General features: G+C 39.0%; 1 non-coding gene across 1 annotated transcript; it reads right to left on the reverse strand.

The window, feature by feature from the left end:
* Positions 1–10288: 10288 nt before the first annotated feature.
* LOC129686582 (U6atac minor spliceosomal RNA) lies at positions 10289–10413 on the reverse strand. Its single transcript, XR_008721638.1, has one exon. It is a non-coding gene; the product is annotated as a U6atac minor spliceosomal RNA (small nuclear RNA).
* Positions 10414–17910: the final 7497 nt, after the last annotated feature.

Consider the following 17910-nt stretch of genomic DNA (forward strand, 5'->3'; position numbering starts at 1 on the left):
GAATAATACTACATTGTGTAAATGTACCCCTCAAAGTGCTGCTTAATTTTAGTAGTCTCTCCCTTTATTCCATCCCACAACCTTTTCCCTCCCCCTCCCTACTAAATCATCCTGTTCCAGTACCCCTATCCATTCATAATTATCTATTTTATTTCATTTTCCTCATGACATCTATCTGCTACTTCCGTCCCTTATTCTATACCTAAACTCTGTGGCTCTATAGTTAGTAGCTTGGGGGAAAAAAAGAACTAATATCTCCATATATGTGAAGACATACCACATTTGTTCTTTTTAAGTCCAAGATAACTCACTCAGGATGATTGTTTTTTCTAGTTCCATCATTTGTCTGCAAATTTCACAGTTTTTTTTTCTTTAATGGTTGAACAATACTCCACTATGTAAATGTACCACATTTTTAAATTTCCTTTCTTTCTTTCTTTCTTTCTTTCTTTCTTTCTTTCTTTCTTTCTTCCTTTCTTCCTTTCTTCCTTTCTTCCTTTCTTCCTTTCTTCCTTTGTTGGAGGGCATCAAGGTTGTTTCCTGTTTCTGGCTATTATTAATAGAGCAGCATTAAACATGGTTGAGCAAATGTCCTTGTGGTTGAACACAGTATCCTTTGCGTATATGGCCTGGATTTCTAGGTAGATTTATTTCCATCTTCCTGAGGAAACTCCACACTGATTTTCAAAATGGCTGTAGAAGATTGCATTCTCACCAACAACGGATTTGTGTCCCTCCTATCCCATACCCTTGCCAACATGACCTGTCACCTGTTTTGCTGATCCTATCTATTCTGACAGGTATAAGATAAAGCCTCAAAGTAGTTTTGATTTGTCTTTTTTCATGGCTAAGAATGTTGAACATTTCTTTAAGCGTTTCTCAGCCATTTGATCTTCCTCTATGGAGAATTCCCTGTTTAGATCTGTTCCTCACTTTTAACTGGATTGTTGATTTTCTTGATATCTAGTTTTTTTTTTTTTTTTTTTTTTTTGAGTTCTGGTTCCTAACATGGAGAAAGTATATTCCTGCATTTTCAAATTGTTAATTGCTGTGCAGGCAGAGAGAAAATGCTGGCCGGATTTTGGCCCATTACTGGTTCTCCATTTGTAAACTCTTGTCCTTCCTCACCTGTCAAAGGGCAACCTGTAAGAGATGCATCAGTGTTGTTCCGCTGCTGATTGGTTCAAACTGGAATGTGGCTTTTTGTGTAATAATAAACAGATGATCCAGAGCTACAGTAGAAAGTATGGGGACAGACCGTCCCGGCAAGAGAGTCACATGAGATTTGGCAGACTCAAAAAGACTTCGATGGCAGAGAAGAGATTTTGACAGAGTAGGAAGAGACAGGGAGAGCTCTGTGAAAAGATGGCATGGTGGAAGAGTCAAGGTAAATTTAGATAGCTAGATGAAAGACTGACCCAGAAAAAGACCATCAGCTTTAAACTTATAGAAATTCCCATGCCCTAATTAAACTACAATGGTAATTCATGAAAGCCCTGTGATAGAGTTCTTTATACATTTTGACTATTAGCCATCTTTCAGATTTGCACTTGGTAAAAACTTTTTCCCATTCTGTAGGATGCCAATTTGTCCAAGTGATAGTGTCCTTTGTTGTGCAGAAGGTTTTCAGTTTCATGAGATCTCATATATTAATTTTTGTTCTTAGTAAAATAGAAGCTGTAATTAAAAGTCTCCCAAACAAAAAGGGCGCAGGGGCTCAGAAGGTTTTAGCACAGAATTGTAAGTGAGCCTCAAAAAAATGTTAATGCTAATACTTCAGAACATTGTCCAATTCATTTTATGAGGCCATAGTTATCTTGATTCCCAAACAACATAAAGGTCCAACAAAGAAAAATAATTACAGACCAATTTCTTTTGTGAACATAGATATGAAAATACTCACTAAAGCCAGACATGGTGGCACACGCCTGTAATCCCAGCACCCTGGAAAGCAGATGCAGAAGAGCTCGGTGAGTTTGAAGACATCCTGGACTACAAAAGCTAGTTCAGAACAATCAAGACTAACCAGAGAAACCCTGTCTTGAAAAACAAAAATAAATATATAAATATACTCAGTAAAATACTTGCAAAATGAATTGAAGCACACATCAAAGAGATCATCCACCATGATCATGTATGCTTCATTCCAGATATGCAAAATTGGCTCACCATATGAAAATTGAAAAATGTGATCCATCACATAAACAAACTTTTAGAGACATATATGGCCTTTTTAATTGCTACCTGGCAAGAAAAAGAATTGAAATATTTCTGTCAAGTCATTCTCATTATTATCCAAAATGAACGTTTCCCAGATTTAACCTTGAAGTCATCAAGAAAAGCCTACAATACACAACTCTTTGTCAAGTCTATGTCCTATATCTTCCCTCTATAATGCATTTCCTTCTAATCACTTAGATTTTCGAGTCTCAAGGTTCCTTCTGTGATGGTGACATGTGCCTGGAAAGATAGAGGTCCTAACTGACACTATCAGTCTCTAAGACTTTTCCAGACTTCATCTATATCATGAAAGATTAATAGTGTGTTGTAAAGAAGAACCTCAGAATTAGCAGAGGCATGACATGGGTTCACTGAATGTAGCCAAAGATCATGGATAAGAGAGGTCTCTGGAGAAACATATGAGAGACACTGACCTAACAGGCACACAGTCTGTCTTCGCTAAATATCCTAAGAAACCAGCAATACTTAGAACTAATGTTAGTCACATAAAAGAGTATATCTGGTAAGTTTTGAGTTTTTTCCATAATTCAATCCTATCCATAACTTAGTGCACCAAAATAATTATGAGTATATATATATCCTGGAGTCTATTGCAAGGAATGGCATATAATAGAGCTCAATATGTTTTTGCAGAATGAATTAATGCTGAATCCTCAGTTCCTCTTGGCAATCAATATTTTAATTACATTGGTGGCAGTCATGGTTAATTCATGAAGCACTAATGGGAGACAAGCACATTCCAGAGGAAGAAAATATAGAACAGGATACAACCAAAAGCACAATAGATACCATTAGGTAAATATATTGGTCTCTCTCCTCTCCTGCCTGTGCACTATAACCAGAATCTGACATGCAATAAAACGACAGTGCTCTATCCCTTCTGTTCATGTCTATTCATTTTTACAACTGTGCTATCTTTGAAACTTAGACTGCATCAGTTTTATCCACATGTCGAAGCTCCTCATTGATTTAATTAACCCATATTCATTAAGCATCTTCTACACAGTAGGCATACACCAATGTGTTAAAATGATAATCATAAAATGGGAAGAAGATATAGTTAATATGTTCCAGGTTGCTGTGGGGAGAGACAAAGGAATAGAAAAAAAAGATGAGTCTCACTTTTGAACAAGAGCTCTAAGAATACAGATGACAGTGGGCTGAATATTGTAGGAGAAACCAAGCAATAATTGAACTTTCAGATATTTGTAGGAAAACTTTATTTACCGTCACCAGTGTATTATATCCCTAGATACCCTTCATCTGAGCTAAACAGGAAGAACACAAAGGAGGTTAAGATAGAAAAAAAAAGAAGTTGTATGTCTGAAAGAGAAATCCTGATTTATAGCTGTTATTCATGTAATAATAATGTTTTCTCTTTTACTCCAAAAGGAATTTGGTTCAGCCCAATATAGACTGGCCTGCTTGGCCTTCGTGTTTACACTATACAGGCTTTTTTAAAAATAAGATCATTCTGAGTGAAGTATCCCAGAAGGAGAAAGACAAACTTGGTATATACTCGCTTATATAGACCTACAAGATATGATAAACATAATGAAATCTACACACCTAAAGAAGATAATCAAGAAAGTGGACACAGGCGAAGGTGATTAATCCTCATTTAGAAAGACAAATGGGATGTGCATTGAACGTATGACAGGAGTCTACCACAAAAGGCATCTGAAAGACTCTACCTAGCAGTGTTTCAAAGCAGACACTAAGACTCATAACCAAACCCTCGGCAGAGTGCAGGGAATCATATGAAAGAAGGGAAGTTAGTATGATATGGAAAGGATAGGAGCTCTACAAGGACCAAATATATCCGGGCACAGGGTCTTTTCTGAGACTGATACCCAACCAAGGACTATCTATGGATATAACCTAAAACTTCTGCTCGGTTGTGGCCCATGGTAGCTCAGTAACCAAGTAGTTTCCCAAAGTAAGGGGAACACGGACTATTTCTAACAGGATCTCAAGGGCAGGCTGTTTGACCCCCCCCCCCCAGGGGAGGAGCAGTCTGTTAGGCCACAGAGGAGGACTTTGCAGCCAGCCCTGAAGATACCTGATAAAACAGGGTCAAATGAAAGGGGAGGACGTCCTCCCCTATCAGTGGACTTGGAAAGGGGCAGGGAGGAGACCAGGGAGGGAGTGTGCGGTTGGGGAGGGAATGAGGGAGCGGGATACAGCTGGGACACAGAGTTAACAAAATGTAACTAAAAAGAAAAATAAAATTAAAAAATATTTATTATTACTATTAATTACACTTTATTCATTTTGTACCCCCCATAAGCCCCTCCCTCCTCCCCTCCCGGTCCCACCCCTCCTCCCCTTTCTGCATGCATGCTCCTCCCCAAGTCCACTGATAGGGGAGGTCTTCCTCTCCTTCTTTCTGATCTTAGACTATCAGTTCTCATTAGAAGTGGCTGCATTGTCATCTTCTGTGGCCTGGTAAGGCTGCTCCCCCCTCAGGGGGAGGTGATCAAAGAGCAGGCCAATCAGATTATGTCAGAGGCAGTCCCTCTTCCCATTGCTATGTAACCCACTTGGACACTGAACTGCCATGGGCTACATCTGTGCAGGGGTTCTAGGTTATCTCCATGAATAGTCCTTGGTTGGAGTATGAGTCTTTGGGAAGTTACCTGTGTTCAAATTTTCTTGTTCTGTTGCTCTCCTTGTGGAGTTCCTGTCCTCTCCAGCTCTTGCTATTTCCCACTTCTTACATAAAATTCCATTCACTCTGCCCGACAGTTGACCATCAGGCTTTTATTTGCCTGTGGGCTCCAAACTTATTCATCATCCTGATTGTGGGTAACAAGACCCTCACTCTCTAAATTCAGATTTAAGAGACTATGGAAATTAAATCAATGTTAAAATGCCATCTTTCAGAACTTGGGTTCTGAACTTGGGTGTAAACAAAAGGCACAAAAGAACGAAATGTTAGCTTAGCACAAGGCAGGGAGTTAAGAGAAAAATTGTTGCCCTCTTCCCAGCGCCTTCTTTCCCCCTCCAAGATGCCATTTTTTTTTAAATTCACGTGTGAGCTTTTTGTTCATTCTCATAGTGTGACATGTTCTGCACGTACTGTACCTGTGCACACAGTTTTACATACTACGTCATGTGTACATGTCTTAAAAATTCTGAAAAAGGGTGTGTTTTAGTGGTACAGTAAAACTGATGATAATGACTGAGCAATCTTCATTACCTCTCTTCCTGGGACAAGGTCACTAGCTGATTTTAGTTGACCCCAGCATTTTCTCCGGCAATTTATTTATGTCACATGCTAACTGTAAGGCCTTTGCACAAGGCCTTCTGGTCTCTGTCATGTCCATTGTTTTTCTTCAGCCTTCCCTGGTATAGACAAAAACCTAAATCTTCTCAAGTAAGCCCATCTACTTAGTCCAGGACAGCACCGACAGAATTCACTCTTACTTGTGATTTATTTTTCCTCAGAAAATGATCTCTGAAGTCATCTTTAAAACTTTTACCTTTTCTCCTGCATGTGATCCACCTGTAAATTCCACTGATTACAGATATAAAATATGTTGAAGATCCATTTCTTGCCACATACACATCTGATACTCTACTACTGCTTTCTATCATTGAAGTAACTTTTCGTACATGCAATCTAGACCTCATCTCTCTTCTATCCTTGAGAAACTAATTCTTAACCAACAGCAGACTGTACTTTAAAAATAGACTATTTAAGACTAGTGTGATGGCTCAGAGCATATCAAGTGTTTGCCCCAAAGCATGAGGACCTGGGTTTGAGTTCCCAAAACCCAGGTAAAGTTGGGCTCCATATCTAGATTTGTTAATGCCAGGACTCCTACTACGAGATGAAAACTGGAAATAAGGGAATCCTGGATGTGTTGCAGGCCAGATAGTCTGGCATATACGGTGAGAACAAGGGGACCCTGTCTCCTTCAAGGTCAAAGATGAGGATGAACACTTGAGAAAGTCCTTGAGCTACACACATGCTGTGGCATGCACACTCTCATAGTCACATGCAATAATATGTGTACACATACACTCACACACCCAGCCCACAAATACATATCACACATCTTCCCACCGTCATCCACAAACACAACTATTTTAAAAAATATATGGTTCATTTAAACTTATTTGCGCTTTCAAAGCCGATAAGAATAAATGAGGAAAATGTTCTATTATCTTTGTTATGACTGATGACAAGTACATATGAGAAGAAATCAAGACTGTAGCAAAAACCATTTATGAAGACCAGAGAAAGGGGCTAGATAGAAGGCTCTGGGAGTAAAATGCTTGCTGAACTCTAATCCCCAGAACTCAGAGGCCAAGTAAGAAGCCCTGTCTCAAATGAAGAAGCCACAAGGTGAGGACTTACGCGTGATGATGTTCTCTAACCCACACATCCATGTGTCGCTACCCCGTCAACATACCTCAGAAAGAGAAAAAAAATGCCGGCATCTCTCAAGGGGTGGTCACCATGACGGCTTTCAGGGCTTTAGAAGACAATTTTCTGCTACACAGTGATGTATGAGGCGGAATCCTAATTTTTTTACACACATTCTGGCTCTAGTAGCACCCAGTGCATTCTCTGCACATGGAAAATTTACACCCCTAAAGAAATGCATGGTTCTCTGTGACAAAGAAGATCATAGCAGTGCTTCATCTGCAAGAGGAACATTTTCATCACAGTCTGTACAGTTCTCTCCACCAAGCATTTCTGCACATTTATATTCTCAACTGACCCATGCTTATGCATCCACTGTGGCTTGCTTGATTAAAACAGAAAGCTACTGCAAATAGCATCTGGGTTTACCATTGCCTTCCCCTCCCTTATCTCCGCCCTTCTCCACAGTGTCACTTATCTCCAGGATAAAGATGGTCAAACTAGAAAGTGCTTGTGATCTCTCTGACTAGCCAGCAGTGACCAATGATTGGAAGATCATTCCTCCAATGCCTCACCTTCAACTTGACTTTGGGCAAGAAAAGTCACATAGCAATTACAGGAAATACAAGAAACAGAGTTGTTGTTTTGTTAGTTTTTTTTTGTTGTTGTTTTTTTTTTTTTTTTCCTTTCAAAACCCTTCAATAATTCCAGAGGGGAAACAGAAAATACTGAGATCTAAGAAGCTGGCTCAGGGATTGAATGCATTTTTACACACATGTAGTTAAAATGAAACAAATTATATGGCTTTTTAGAGGAGATTAATAAGTATTTGTTTTTCAAATGTTTGCTTGGCATATAGCTAATGTTTTATGAGAAAAAGAGTTAAGGTATTCCAAGTGTTTGTGATAATAACAATTTAATATTATCAAAGGATGTTATAGCAGTGTATTTCTGAGGATCAAGGGACAGTACATGTCCATTAATTTGAGTTAGATGTGGAAGTATGTGCGATGTTTGTGTGTTTGTTGTGTTTTCAGAAATATCAAGCTTCGCTATGAACCTCTTTCCTGCAATGCACAATGATTGAAATGTTCCCTGCCCTATGTTTCATTTTTTCTTTCTTTCTAAGAATACATTCACCAAAGATAAGAAATATATATTTAATAGAATAGTTTTCATGGTTACAATAGCATATGCAAGACACCAGAAGATGCACATGTATCAAAGCAAGGGTTCAATGAGTACAGCTCCTTCCACTGTGCCATCTTGCCACGGATACTTTTACCCTCCCCTTCACAAATCACCATTTACAACTCAACCTTTAATAACAGCTTAGTAACAGTATTTTTATACTTTAGGGTGATGAGTAATGGTTTATATTTGCGTCAGTCTGATCCATGCTTTTCTGTGTCTTGGTAGTCATCGACTATGGATCCTAAATGAATGAAAGACAGCTATGGGCATAAACAGATATAGCAAGTAGCCATTCACTCTGTCAGATCACAAACCCTCTATCTGTCTCTCTCTTTCAGAATTCATTCCATGCATTCCTGCAGCTCGCTCTGCGACAGCCAGGAAAATCCATGTTGTATTGTGCCCTTGAAGTTTTCTTCTTCTAGTAACAAGTTAATGAATGCCTATTCCTTGCACATAAGCTAAACCAGATTAAATCTCATAGTATGAAATTGCCTGCCACTCCCTCAAAACCTACGGAAGCTAGAAATTGCCTATTGTTCAGGAGATCTGAAGGCTTCACTTTCATTTCCCCCATCATGCTGTATAAGATGTTGTCTCTTCCTCCTCAAGCTCTTTCCAAATGGATCTTCTCTCCAGAATTCCATTTTAAGGAAACAAAAGGTTTATCTTGCCTTAGAATTTAAGACTTCAAGTCATCGAGTCAGGGAAAGATAGGCGTCAGGAACTGGAAGCAGCTCCTCAAACTGCATCTATCCACCGTCTTGAAGAAGAGAATGATCAATACTGCTGTTCAGCTGATTTTTCCTTTATTTTATTTATTTTTTATTTTTATTTATTTTTTAATTTTTTTTGTTTTTTATGTCTAAGGTCATTTTATTTAAAATTTTTGTTTTATTTTCCTTTTTTGCATTTTAATTTATTTAACTAATTACAATGTATTCACTTTGTAGCCCAGCCTTAGCCTCCTCCCTCATGCCCTTCCCATCTGCCCTCCTTCCCTCTTCTCTTCTTATACTTCTCCCTCAGTTCACTGACACTGGAGGTCCTCCTCCCCTTCCATCTGACGATAGCCTTCAGGTCTCATCAGGACTGGCTGCATTGTCTTCCTCTGTGGCCTGTTAAGGCTGCTGCCCTTTGAGGAAGAGGTGATCAAAGAGCCAGACACTGAGTTCATGTCCAAGACAGGCCCTGTTCCCCTTACTAGAGAACCCACTTGGACACTGAGCTTCCATGGACTACATCTGTGCAGGGGTCCTAGGTTATATTCATGCATGGTCCTTGATTGGAGTATCAGTCTCAGAAAAGACCCCTGGGCCCAGATTTCTTGGTACTGTTGCTCTCCTTGTGGAACTCCTGTCCCCTCCAGGTCTTTCATCTTCCCCTTCTTTCATAATATTCCCTGTACTCTGCCCAAAGTCTAGCTAAGAGTCTCAGCATCTGCTTCTATACCCTGCTGGGTAGAGTCTTTCAGAGGCCCTCTGTGGTAGGTTCCTGTTCTGTTCCCTATTTTTTCACTCTTCCTTTGTCTCTCCTGTTTGATTTTCTGAATGAGAATCGATCATCTTGCCCATGGTCCTCCTCCTTGCTTAGCTTCTTTAGGTGTACAGATTTTAGTATATTTATCCTACGTTGTATGTCTAACACCCATTTATAAGTGAGTATATACAGTGTGTGTCTTTCTGTTTCTGGGATACCTCATTCAGGATGATCTTTTCTAGATCCCACTATTTCCCTTCAAATTTCATGAATTCCTTGTTTTTAATTGCTGAGTAATATTCCATTGAGTAAATGCACCACAATATCTTTATCCATTCCTTAGTTGAGGAACATCTGTGTTGTTTCCAGATTCTGATGATTATGAACAAAGCTGCTATGAACATTGTTGAGCAAATGTCTTTGTTGTATACTTGAGCATATTTTGGCTATATGCCCCGGAGTGGGATAGCTGGATCTTGAGGTATCACTATTCCTAATTTTCTAAGAAAGCGCCAGATTGATTTCCAAAGTAGTTGTATAAGTTTACATTCCCACCAGCAAAGGAGGAGGGTTCCCCTTTCTCCATATCCTCTCCACCATGTATTGTCACTTGAGTTTTTGATCTTAGCCACTCTGATGGGTATAAGGAGAAATCTCAGGATCATTTTGATTTGCATTTCCTTGATGACTAAGGGGTTGAGCATTTTTTTAAGTGTTTCTCTGCCATTTGATATTTCTCTATTGAGAATTCTCTGTTTAGGTCTGTACTCCATTTTTTTAATTGAATTACTTGATTTGTTGGTGTTTCACATTTTGAGTTTTTATATAATCTGGATATTAGCCCTCTGTCAGATATAGGGTTGGTGAAGATCCTTTCCCAATCTGTAGGCTGTCGTTTTGTTCTGATGACAGTGTCCTTTGCTTTACAGAAGCTTTTCAGTTTCACGAGGTTCCATTTATTGATTTTTTATCTTAGAGCCTGTGCTGCTGGTGTTCTGGTGAAAACAGTGATTAGATGCCATGAAGTAGGTGACAATTCCTCAACCATATGCATGTTGTTAAGCCCAAGGGCCTCTTCCATTCTTATCAAGGGAATGCTAACTTTCTCTCCTTTCATTCAACATTTAAATTAATTTATTTATTTGTTATTATTTATTCACTTTGTATGCCAGCTATAACCCCTTTCCTTGTCCCTCCCAATCACTCCCTCATCTTCCCCTCACATGCATCTCCCAAGTCCATTGTTAGGGGAGGTCCTCCTCCCCTTCCATCTGACCCTATCCTATCAGGTCTTATCAGGACTGGATGCATTGTCTTCCTCTGTGGCCTGGTAAGGCTGCTTTCCCTTCAGGGGGATTTGATCAAAGAACCAGCCTATGAGTTCATGTCAGGGACAGTCCCTATTCCCATTACTAGGGTACCCACTTGGACACTGAGTTGCCATGGGCTACATCTCTGCAGGGTTCTATATTATTTCCTCTCAGGATCCTTCGTTGTAGTATCAGTCTCAGAAAAGACCCCTGTGCCCAGACTTTTTGGTTCTGTTGCTCTCCTTGTGGAGCTCCTGGCCCTCCAAGTCTTTTCATCTCCCCCTTCTTTCATAAGATTCCCTGAACTCTGCCCAAAATTTGGTTATGAGTCTCAGCATCTGCTTCTATACCCTGCTGGGTAGAGTCTTTCAGATGCCCTCTGTGGTAGGCTCCTATCCGGTTCCCTGTTTTCTTCCTCTTCCCATATCTATCCCCTTTGTCTTTCCGATTTTTTATTTACTTGGTCTAGAATGTCCCATCCATGGAATTGAACTTATAGAGAGGGTCTTCCCACACAAATAAACCATAATCTATACAAATCCTTTTCACACATGCTCAGAGGTTGGTTTTCATTGTTATTCTAAATCTTATTAAATTCACAATCAATATCAACTATTGTACCTATACCAAAATTCCAAGAGACTTGTTAGTTGACACACAGATTGGAAGCTGCTCCTTTAGAGGACTCTGATGATACATGGAATGTCCACTATTTGCACACAATTTTATTTGTTTCCTTTTATTGAAAATGGGTTTTTCTCACATAATATATGAGGATTATGGTTTCTCCTTCCTCTCCCTTCCAGTTCCTTTCCATGATTCCTCCCATACAGATCCACCCCTTTCTTTCTCATTAAAACACAAATGGGCTTCTAAAGAATAATAATAAAATAAGATAAAACAAAAACTGATGCATCTAACACATCAAAATATATGTGCCAATCAAACAGAATGAAAAGAGCCTGAGAAAGGACACAGGAAACAAATACAGACACAGAGATCCACTCATTTGCACACTCAGCAATCTTAGAAAACTGCTCAACTGGAAGCCATAACATATACCCAAAGGACCTGTAGGGTTAAAGCAGAGGGGGAAAAAAAATTATAAATAAAAATAAAATTAAGATAAAAATTTTAAGACAAGAAAAAATAATAAAGTCCCCAAGCAACATTACCAACATTATGAGACAAGGAATGTCCAAAGTGCATGTCCATTGAGCTCACCTACTATAGACCTACTATATACCATCTAGTGCTGGGCATGCAGTCTGCCCTTAAGATCAGATTCTTTCTCCAATGAGATTGCCTTGGCGGCAATTAGAGATCCACTTACCTCTCCAGACTTTTAAGAGGAAGACTCTTTTCTCTACCTTCAAGGCCCCTGCCTCTGGTATGAAGATATATCTGTACTAATGCTCCCCTGCCATGGTCACAAAGCTCTCTCTTCTAATGAAGCTCATTAGGAAGGATAATGTCCTGTCAGTTCCTCCCTGAAGCTGCCTCATCTGACCTATCAGTATCTGATTTGTAACATATGCAACGTGAGCTTTTGATTCCTAATCTGTTTCCTGGTTTAATTTATTTTCACTCTATCAACCTCTTGGTATACATTCAGTTGTTTAATATCACATCTTAATTTGTGATTACTGTCATGAGGTCTTTGGAATAAACATTAATATGGAAAAATCAATGCAATCGCAATCTTATATTCAGCTTATATATTATTCAACTAGTTTAAAATAGAACGTTTATCAACTTGTTTCAGCTGAAGATAATATTATTTCTTTGATTTATATCAGTTCAGCCTTGTTAATAAGTTAATTTATCCTAAAGAGTGAAAGGGAGGGATCCCTATCACACCCTTCTCTGCAAAGAAAAGGAGCTGCTAAGTTCTTTTTTATTTTAATTTTTATTTTTTATACAAATTACAGTTTATTCACTTTGAATCCCAGCTGAGGCCTCCTCCTTCATTCCCTCCCAATTCCACCCTCCTTTCCTCATCTCCTCCCATGTTAAGTTTTTTATTTGGATATTGATATTATTGGTTATAAAGTTACAGCACAAATTTATTTAGACTGCATTCCTTTACCAAAGCTTTTCGTGAAAAGAGGGGCCTACAACAAAACTTTTTATATCCACTTGATTATGATCAGACAGAAGAAGAAACAGAAAAACAGTTGATAATATAGATTAAAATATTTGAAATATTTCCACTTGTGATGGGGCTAAAGGTATTAACTCAGATTCTAAGAGAAGTAAGTAGATAGGAGAAAGAAATCTTTAGATTGATAGCAAATAAATCTGAGAAGACATGTTATATCACAACAAAGAAACCCTTTATAATAATTGGAATTGTCAAACTCAGACAAGTGTCTCAGGCACATGGTTATTACCAACTTCTAATCTAAGCAAGTGCCAGTTACAAAGGATTCTATGTATGATTGTTTTACTTTAATAGAATCAGAGTTTAATTAATTATCTTTAGCTTCATTAGGTGTTCTAAACTCCTTTTATATAATTATTTTATTTTACTCACATATGTATGCATGTTTGGATTCATGTGGAGGCTACACAAGGGTCTTGGATATCCTGAACGTGGAGTTAAAGACAGATGAAAGCTACATGATATGTGTTCTTGGAAGTAGCTCAGGTCATCTGTAAGAGGAGCAGAGCTTTGCAGCCACTGAGCCCTCTTTCCAGCCCATGTTTTCAAAACTTCAGATGAATATATGTTTGTTTGTTTTTTAACTGCGAAGTCTGTGGAGGAAAGACCATTATTACAAGAAAATACTAAAAAAAAAAAAAAATCTATAAAATATACTTTCATCAAAGAATCAATTTCAAGAATTAATTCATAAAAAGTGATATCAATGATTAACAGCTTCCTCAAAAGATTCTCATTGTTTTTCTTTCAGTACAATTCTAGTGGGAAAAATAGTGTCGCACTCTAGAGCACAAAACCTGTTTTTTAACTCCATAATTGACATCACATACTAATAAAAAAGCAATGTATTTGAACACTTCTGTCAGCCAACATTAAATATGGATCAATATTTTTTCTACATTGTACAAATTGTATGCTTTCCCTATTCATACATGCCATATGCATTTACTGTGTTGAAACTTTGCCATGCATCTTTTTTCTTTTTTAAATCTTTTATAATTTATATATTATTTACTACAATTTATGCACTTTGTATCGACACTGCAGTCCTTTCCGTCGTCTCCTTCCAGTCCCACCCACCTTCCCTCTTCTCCCCCTATAGCCTTTCCCTAGTCACTTGATAAGGAGGACCTCCTACCCATCTATCTGAGCCTAGATGATGAGGTCTTAGCCATGCATCTTTTTCTAAGGCACTTCATCAACATGGTGAAGAAACTTGAGGGAGCCTCTGTCAAAAACCGTTCTATTAAATGAGAAAATGTACTCCTAGAAATAGACTGACAGTGAGAACATAGAGTAAACCCTTATACCTATACCATGCTGCCTTCTTCCTGGCACCCCCAGGAACTCTAAAGCCCACCAATGGCCCTATGGCCTGGACACCTTCTCCCATCACTTAAAAAGAAGGCCTCCATTAGATAGATTAGTTATTGGTGCTTAGTTTATCGGTGAGGATAATTACAGCTCCACAATAGCTACAGCTGCTTCTACAGAAGAGTTGAAGAAATTGGTTAGGTTGTAAAAATGAGTGGTTTAGAGGTAAATAAATCAATAATCTTAATGTTCCTTTAGCTTCTCCAGAGCACCCATTTCTATCTCTTTTATTTTACCTTAGGTTTTCTTTTTAAATTTGAAAATAGTTTTTTTTTTTTCCATACAGTATTATCTGATTGTTTCTCCCTGCTGCAAATTCCCCAAGATCCTCTCAGTTCACTCAAATTCACACTTTTTTCTTTTCTACATTAGAAGCAGACAACAAAGAAAGAAAGAAAGAAAGAAAGAAAGAAAGAAAGAAAGAAAGAAAGAAAGAAAGAAAGAAGTGCATCTTCAACAAATGGTGCTGGTCTAACTGGATGTTTACATGTAGAAAAAAATGCATATAGATCCTATTTACCACCCTGCACAAAACTCAATTCCAAGTGGATCAGCAACCTCAACAAAAAACCAGAAATGCTAAACCTAATAGAAGAGAAAGTGGGGAAGAGACTTGACCTCATTGACACAGGAGACAACTTCCTGAACAGAACACCAACGGCTCCAGATCTAAGATCAACAACTAATAAATAGGACCTTATGAAACTGAAAATCTTCTATAAGGGAAAGGACACAGTCAATAGGACAAAATGACAGCCAAAGTTTGGAAAAAGATCTTCACCAACACAAAATCACACAAAGGGCTAATATCTAAAATAGATAGAGAACTCAAGCAATTAAATAACAACAAATCAACTAACTTTTTTTAATATTTGACATATTTTATTTTGACTTCATCTTAGACTCTTGTTTGCCTGTCCTTTTAGCTCTCCTGCATCTCACCACCCTCTGTCCCCATAGCTGAAGATGTATCAGCTCTAACATAATGTGCATCCTTAAATATGAGTTGGTGTCTCTTGCTACTTTTGACTTTCTGTGTCTTTAAATTTTAAATGTCAATTCTTTGTTGAGGTTTGGCTCTTCTTGAATTTATCTTATGAATTTTATCTTATTGGCCACATAAATTAATGCATTTCATCAAATTTGGGGAGTTTGGGCCATTTTTTCTTCCAATATCCTTTCTGCTTTTTTTTCTCAAGTAACTAATTTAAAAATAGGATGCAGAGCCAAACAGAGAATTCTTAACAGAGGAATCTCATATGGCTGAAAAGTACTTAAAAGGAATACTCATTGCCTGTAGTCACAAGGAAATGCAAATCAAAATGACTCTGAGATTTCTCCTTATACCTATCAGAATGGCTATGATCAAAAACTCAAGTGAACAGCACATGCTGGCGAGAATATGGAGAAAAGGGACACTCTTCCGTTGCTAGTGGGAGTGCAAGCTTGTACAACCATTTTGAAAATCAATATGGCACTTTCTCAGAAAATTGGGAATAGCACTACTTCAAAATACAGGTATACCACTACTGGGCATATACCCAAAAGATGCCTCACCATTCAATAAGAACATTTGCACAACTATGTTCATAGCAGCTTTATTTGTAATAGCCAGAAACTGGGAATAACCCTGATATACCTCAACTGAAAAATGGATAAAGAAACTGTAGCACATTTACCCAGTGAAATGCTACTCAGCAATTAAAAACAAAGAAATTATGAAATTTTCAGGCAAATGAATGGAACTAGTAAAGATCATCCTGAGTGGAGTAACTCAGACCCATAAAGACACACATGGTATGTATTCACTTATAAGCAGATTTTAGCCATATCATTCAGGATAATCATACCACAATTCACAGACCGAAAGAAGATATGTAACAAGGAGGACCCAAGGGAGAATTCTTAAATCTCACTCAGAAAAGCCAAGGATACATAGATAAACCCTGTCTCAAAAAGAAAAAAAAAAAAATCCCACGCAGAAAGAGAAATAGAACAGACAGCAGTAGTTTAAGACAGGGAACACGGTAGAAGGTATGCAGAGAGATGAGCGTGGACATCAGACTTGCACAGAGTGGAGCACAGAGTCGGGGCAGGAGTAGGAGGACAGAGGGCTTGCAGAGATAAGAGGAACTATGGACAGGGGCATCACAGTGACATGCTGGAGACCTGAGACAGTATAGGCTTCCGGGAGGATATGGGCTGGGGACTCTAGCTGAGACTGCTAGTAGCAAGGGTCATGGAGACTGCAGCTGCCACTCTCTAATTAGACAAGACACCTAGTGGAGGGAGAGGAGCATCAACCCACACACAAAAACTTTGACCCCATATTCACCTTACCTACAGATATGCAGGGATATAAATAGAGCCCAGATTGTGGAAATGCCTAACCAATGCCTGATCCAGCCTGAGACGCACCCTATGGGAAAGACACAACCCCAGACACTATCAACAATAATCTGCTGTTCTTGCAAATGAGATCCTAGCATAGCTGTCTGCTGAGAGGCCCCACACAGCAGCGGATGCTGAGATGCTGAGACTCATAGCCAAACATTGGGCGTATCCCAGGGAGTCTTGTGTAAGAGTAGGGAGAATAGAAGACCCTGCAGGGGACAGGTGTGCCACAAAAAGACTAGCAGAGCCAACTGACCTGGACCCAAGGATCTTGCGGAGATGGAAGCAACATGCATGGAATGGCCCTAGGCTCCCTACACTGATGTAGCCAATGGGCAGCTCCGTCTTCATATGGGTTTCCTAGTAAGAAAGGTGAGAGCTGTCTCTGGAATGGATTCTGTTGCTTGGCTTTTATTCTTTTATTTATCTATTTATTTCGCTTTCCTCTGGCGGGGCTGCCTTTCCAGCCACCAGGGGAAGAGGATCCAGGCAGTCCTGATGCAACTTGATGTGCTGGGGTGGGCTGGGGTTGAGTGCTTGGCTCACCTTTTCTGAGGAGTGGGCAGGGGGGAGAGGAAAGGAGGGTGGTACCAGGAGGAGAGAAGGGAGGTGGCTGCGATCGGGATGTAAAGTAAATAAATTAAAAAAAAGATAATTAATTACAAAAAGAATAGTGTGAAACAAACAGGAAAAAAGAACAAAAGAAAAACAACAAGAAATACACACAGATGCCGAAAAACATACAGGAATCCTATAAAAAATACAAACTCAAAAACCATAATATGGTATTAAAAGACCTGGAAGATGAAACAATCCCCAGCAAAGCATCATCAACAAAAGCAAAATAAACAGAACAATAACAAAAATCTCTCCAAAGCTACCACTGATTAGGTTTTGTGTTGGCGTTCTATTACTGGGCAAGTGACCGGCCATTATGTGTGGTTTATATACCTGGTGAGGGTCCACGGGAGACTCCTAATTTTTTTATTTGCAAGCTGTTGGGTTAGAGAAGGGCTCCTGTGTTCACTTTCCCTCTAAGCACTGGAACTTAGACCTGTGTTGGCCCTGTGGATGGTGACAGTCTTCGTGAACTTTTATGTGTGTCACCATGCTGTGTCTTGAAGCTTTTGTTCCCTTGGTGTTCTCCACCTCCACTGGCTCTTGTACTATTTCCACCTCCTTTTCTGCAGGGTTGTCTAAGCCTTGAGGAGACGGAGCTCATCAGTGTAAAATGAATGGTTTGTAGCTGGGTTGGGGCTTACCTTTTTCTAAAGGACTTCTTTCTAATATTGCATTTTAAATGATCTTCTGTCAGTTGCAGTGAATATTAAAACAGGGTTCTTCCTCCCATTTGCAACCCTTTAGAAGTAGTTTAGAAA

The sequence above is a fragment of the Psammomys obesus genome, unplaced genomic scaffold (genome assembly GCF_907164565.1).
Source record: "Psammomys obesus unplaced genomic scaffold, mPsaObe1.curated_primary_1811, whole genome shotgun sequence".
Lineage (NCBI taxonomy): Eukaryota > Metazoa > Chordata > Mammalia > Rodentia > Muridae > Psammomys > Psammomys obesus.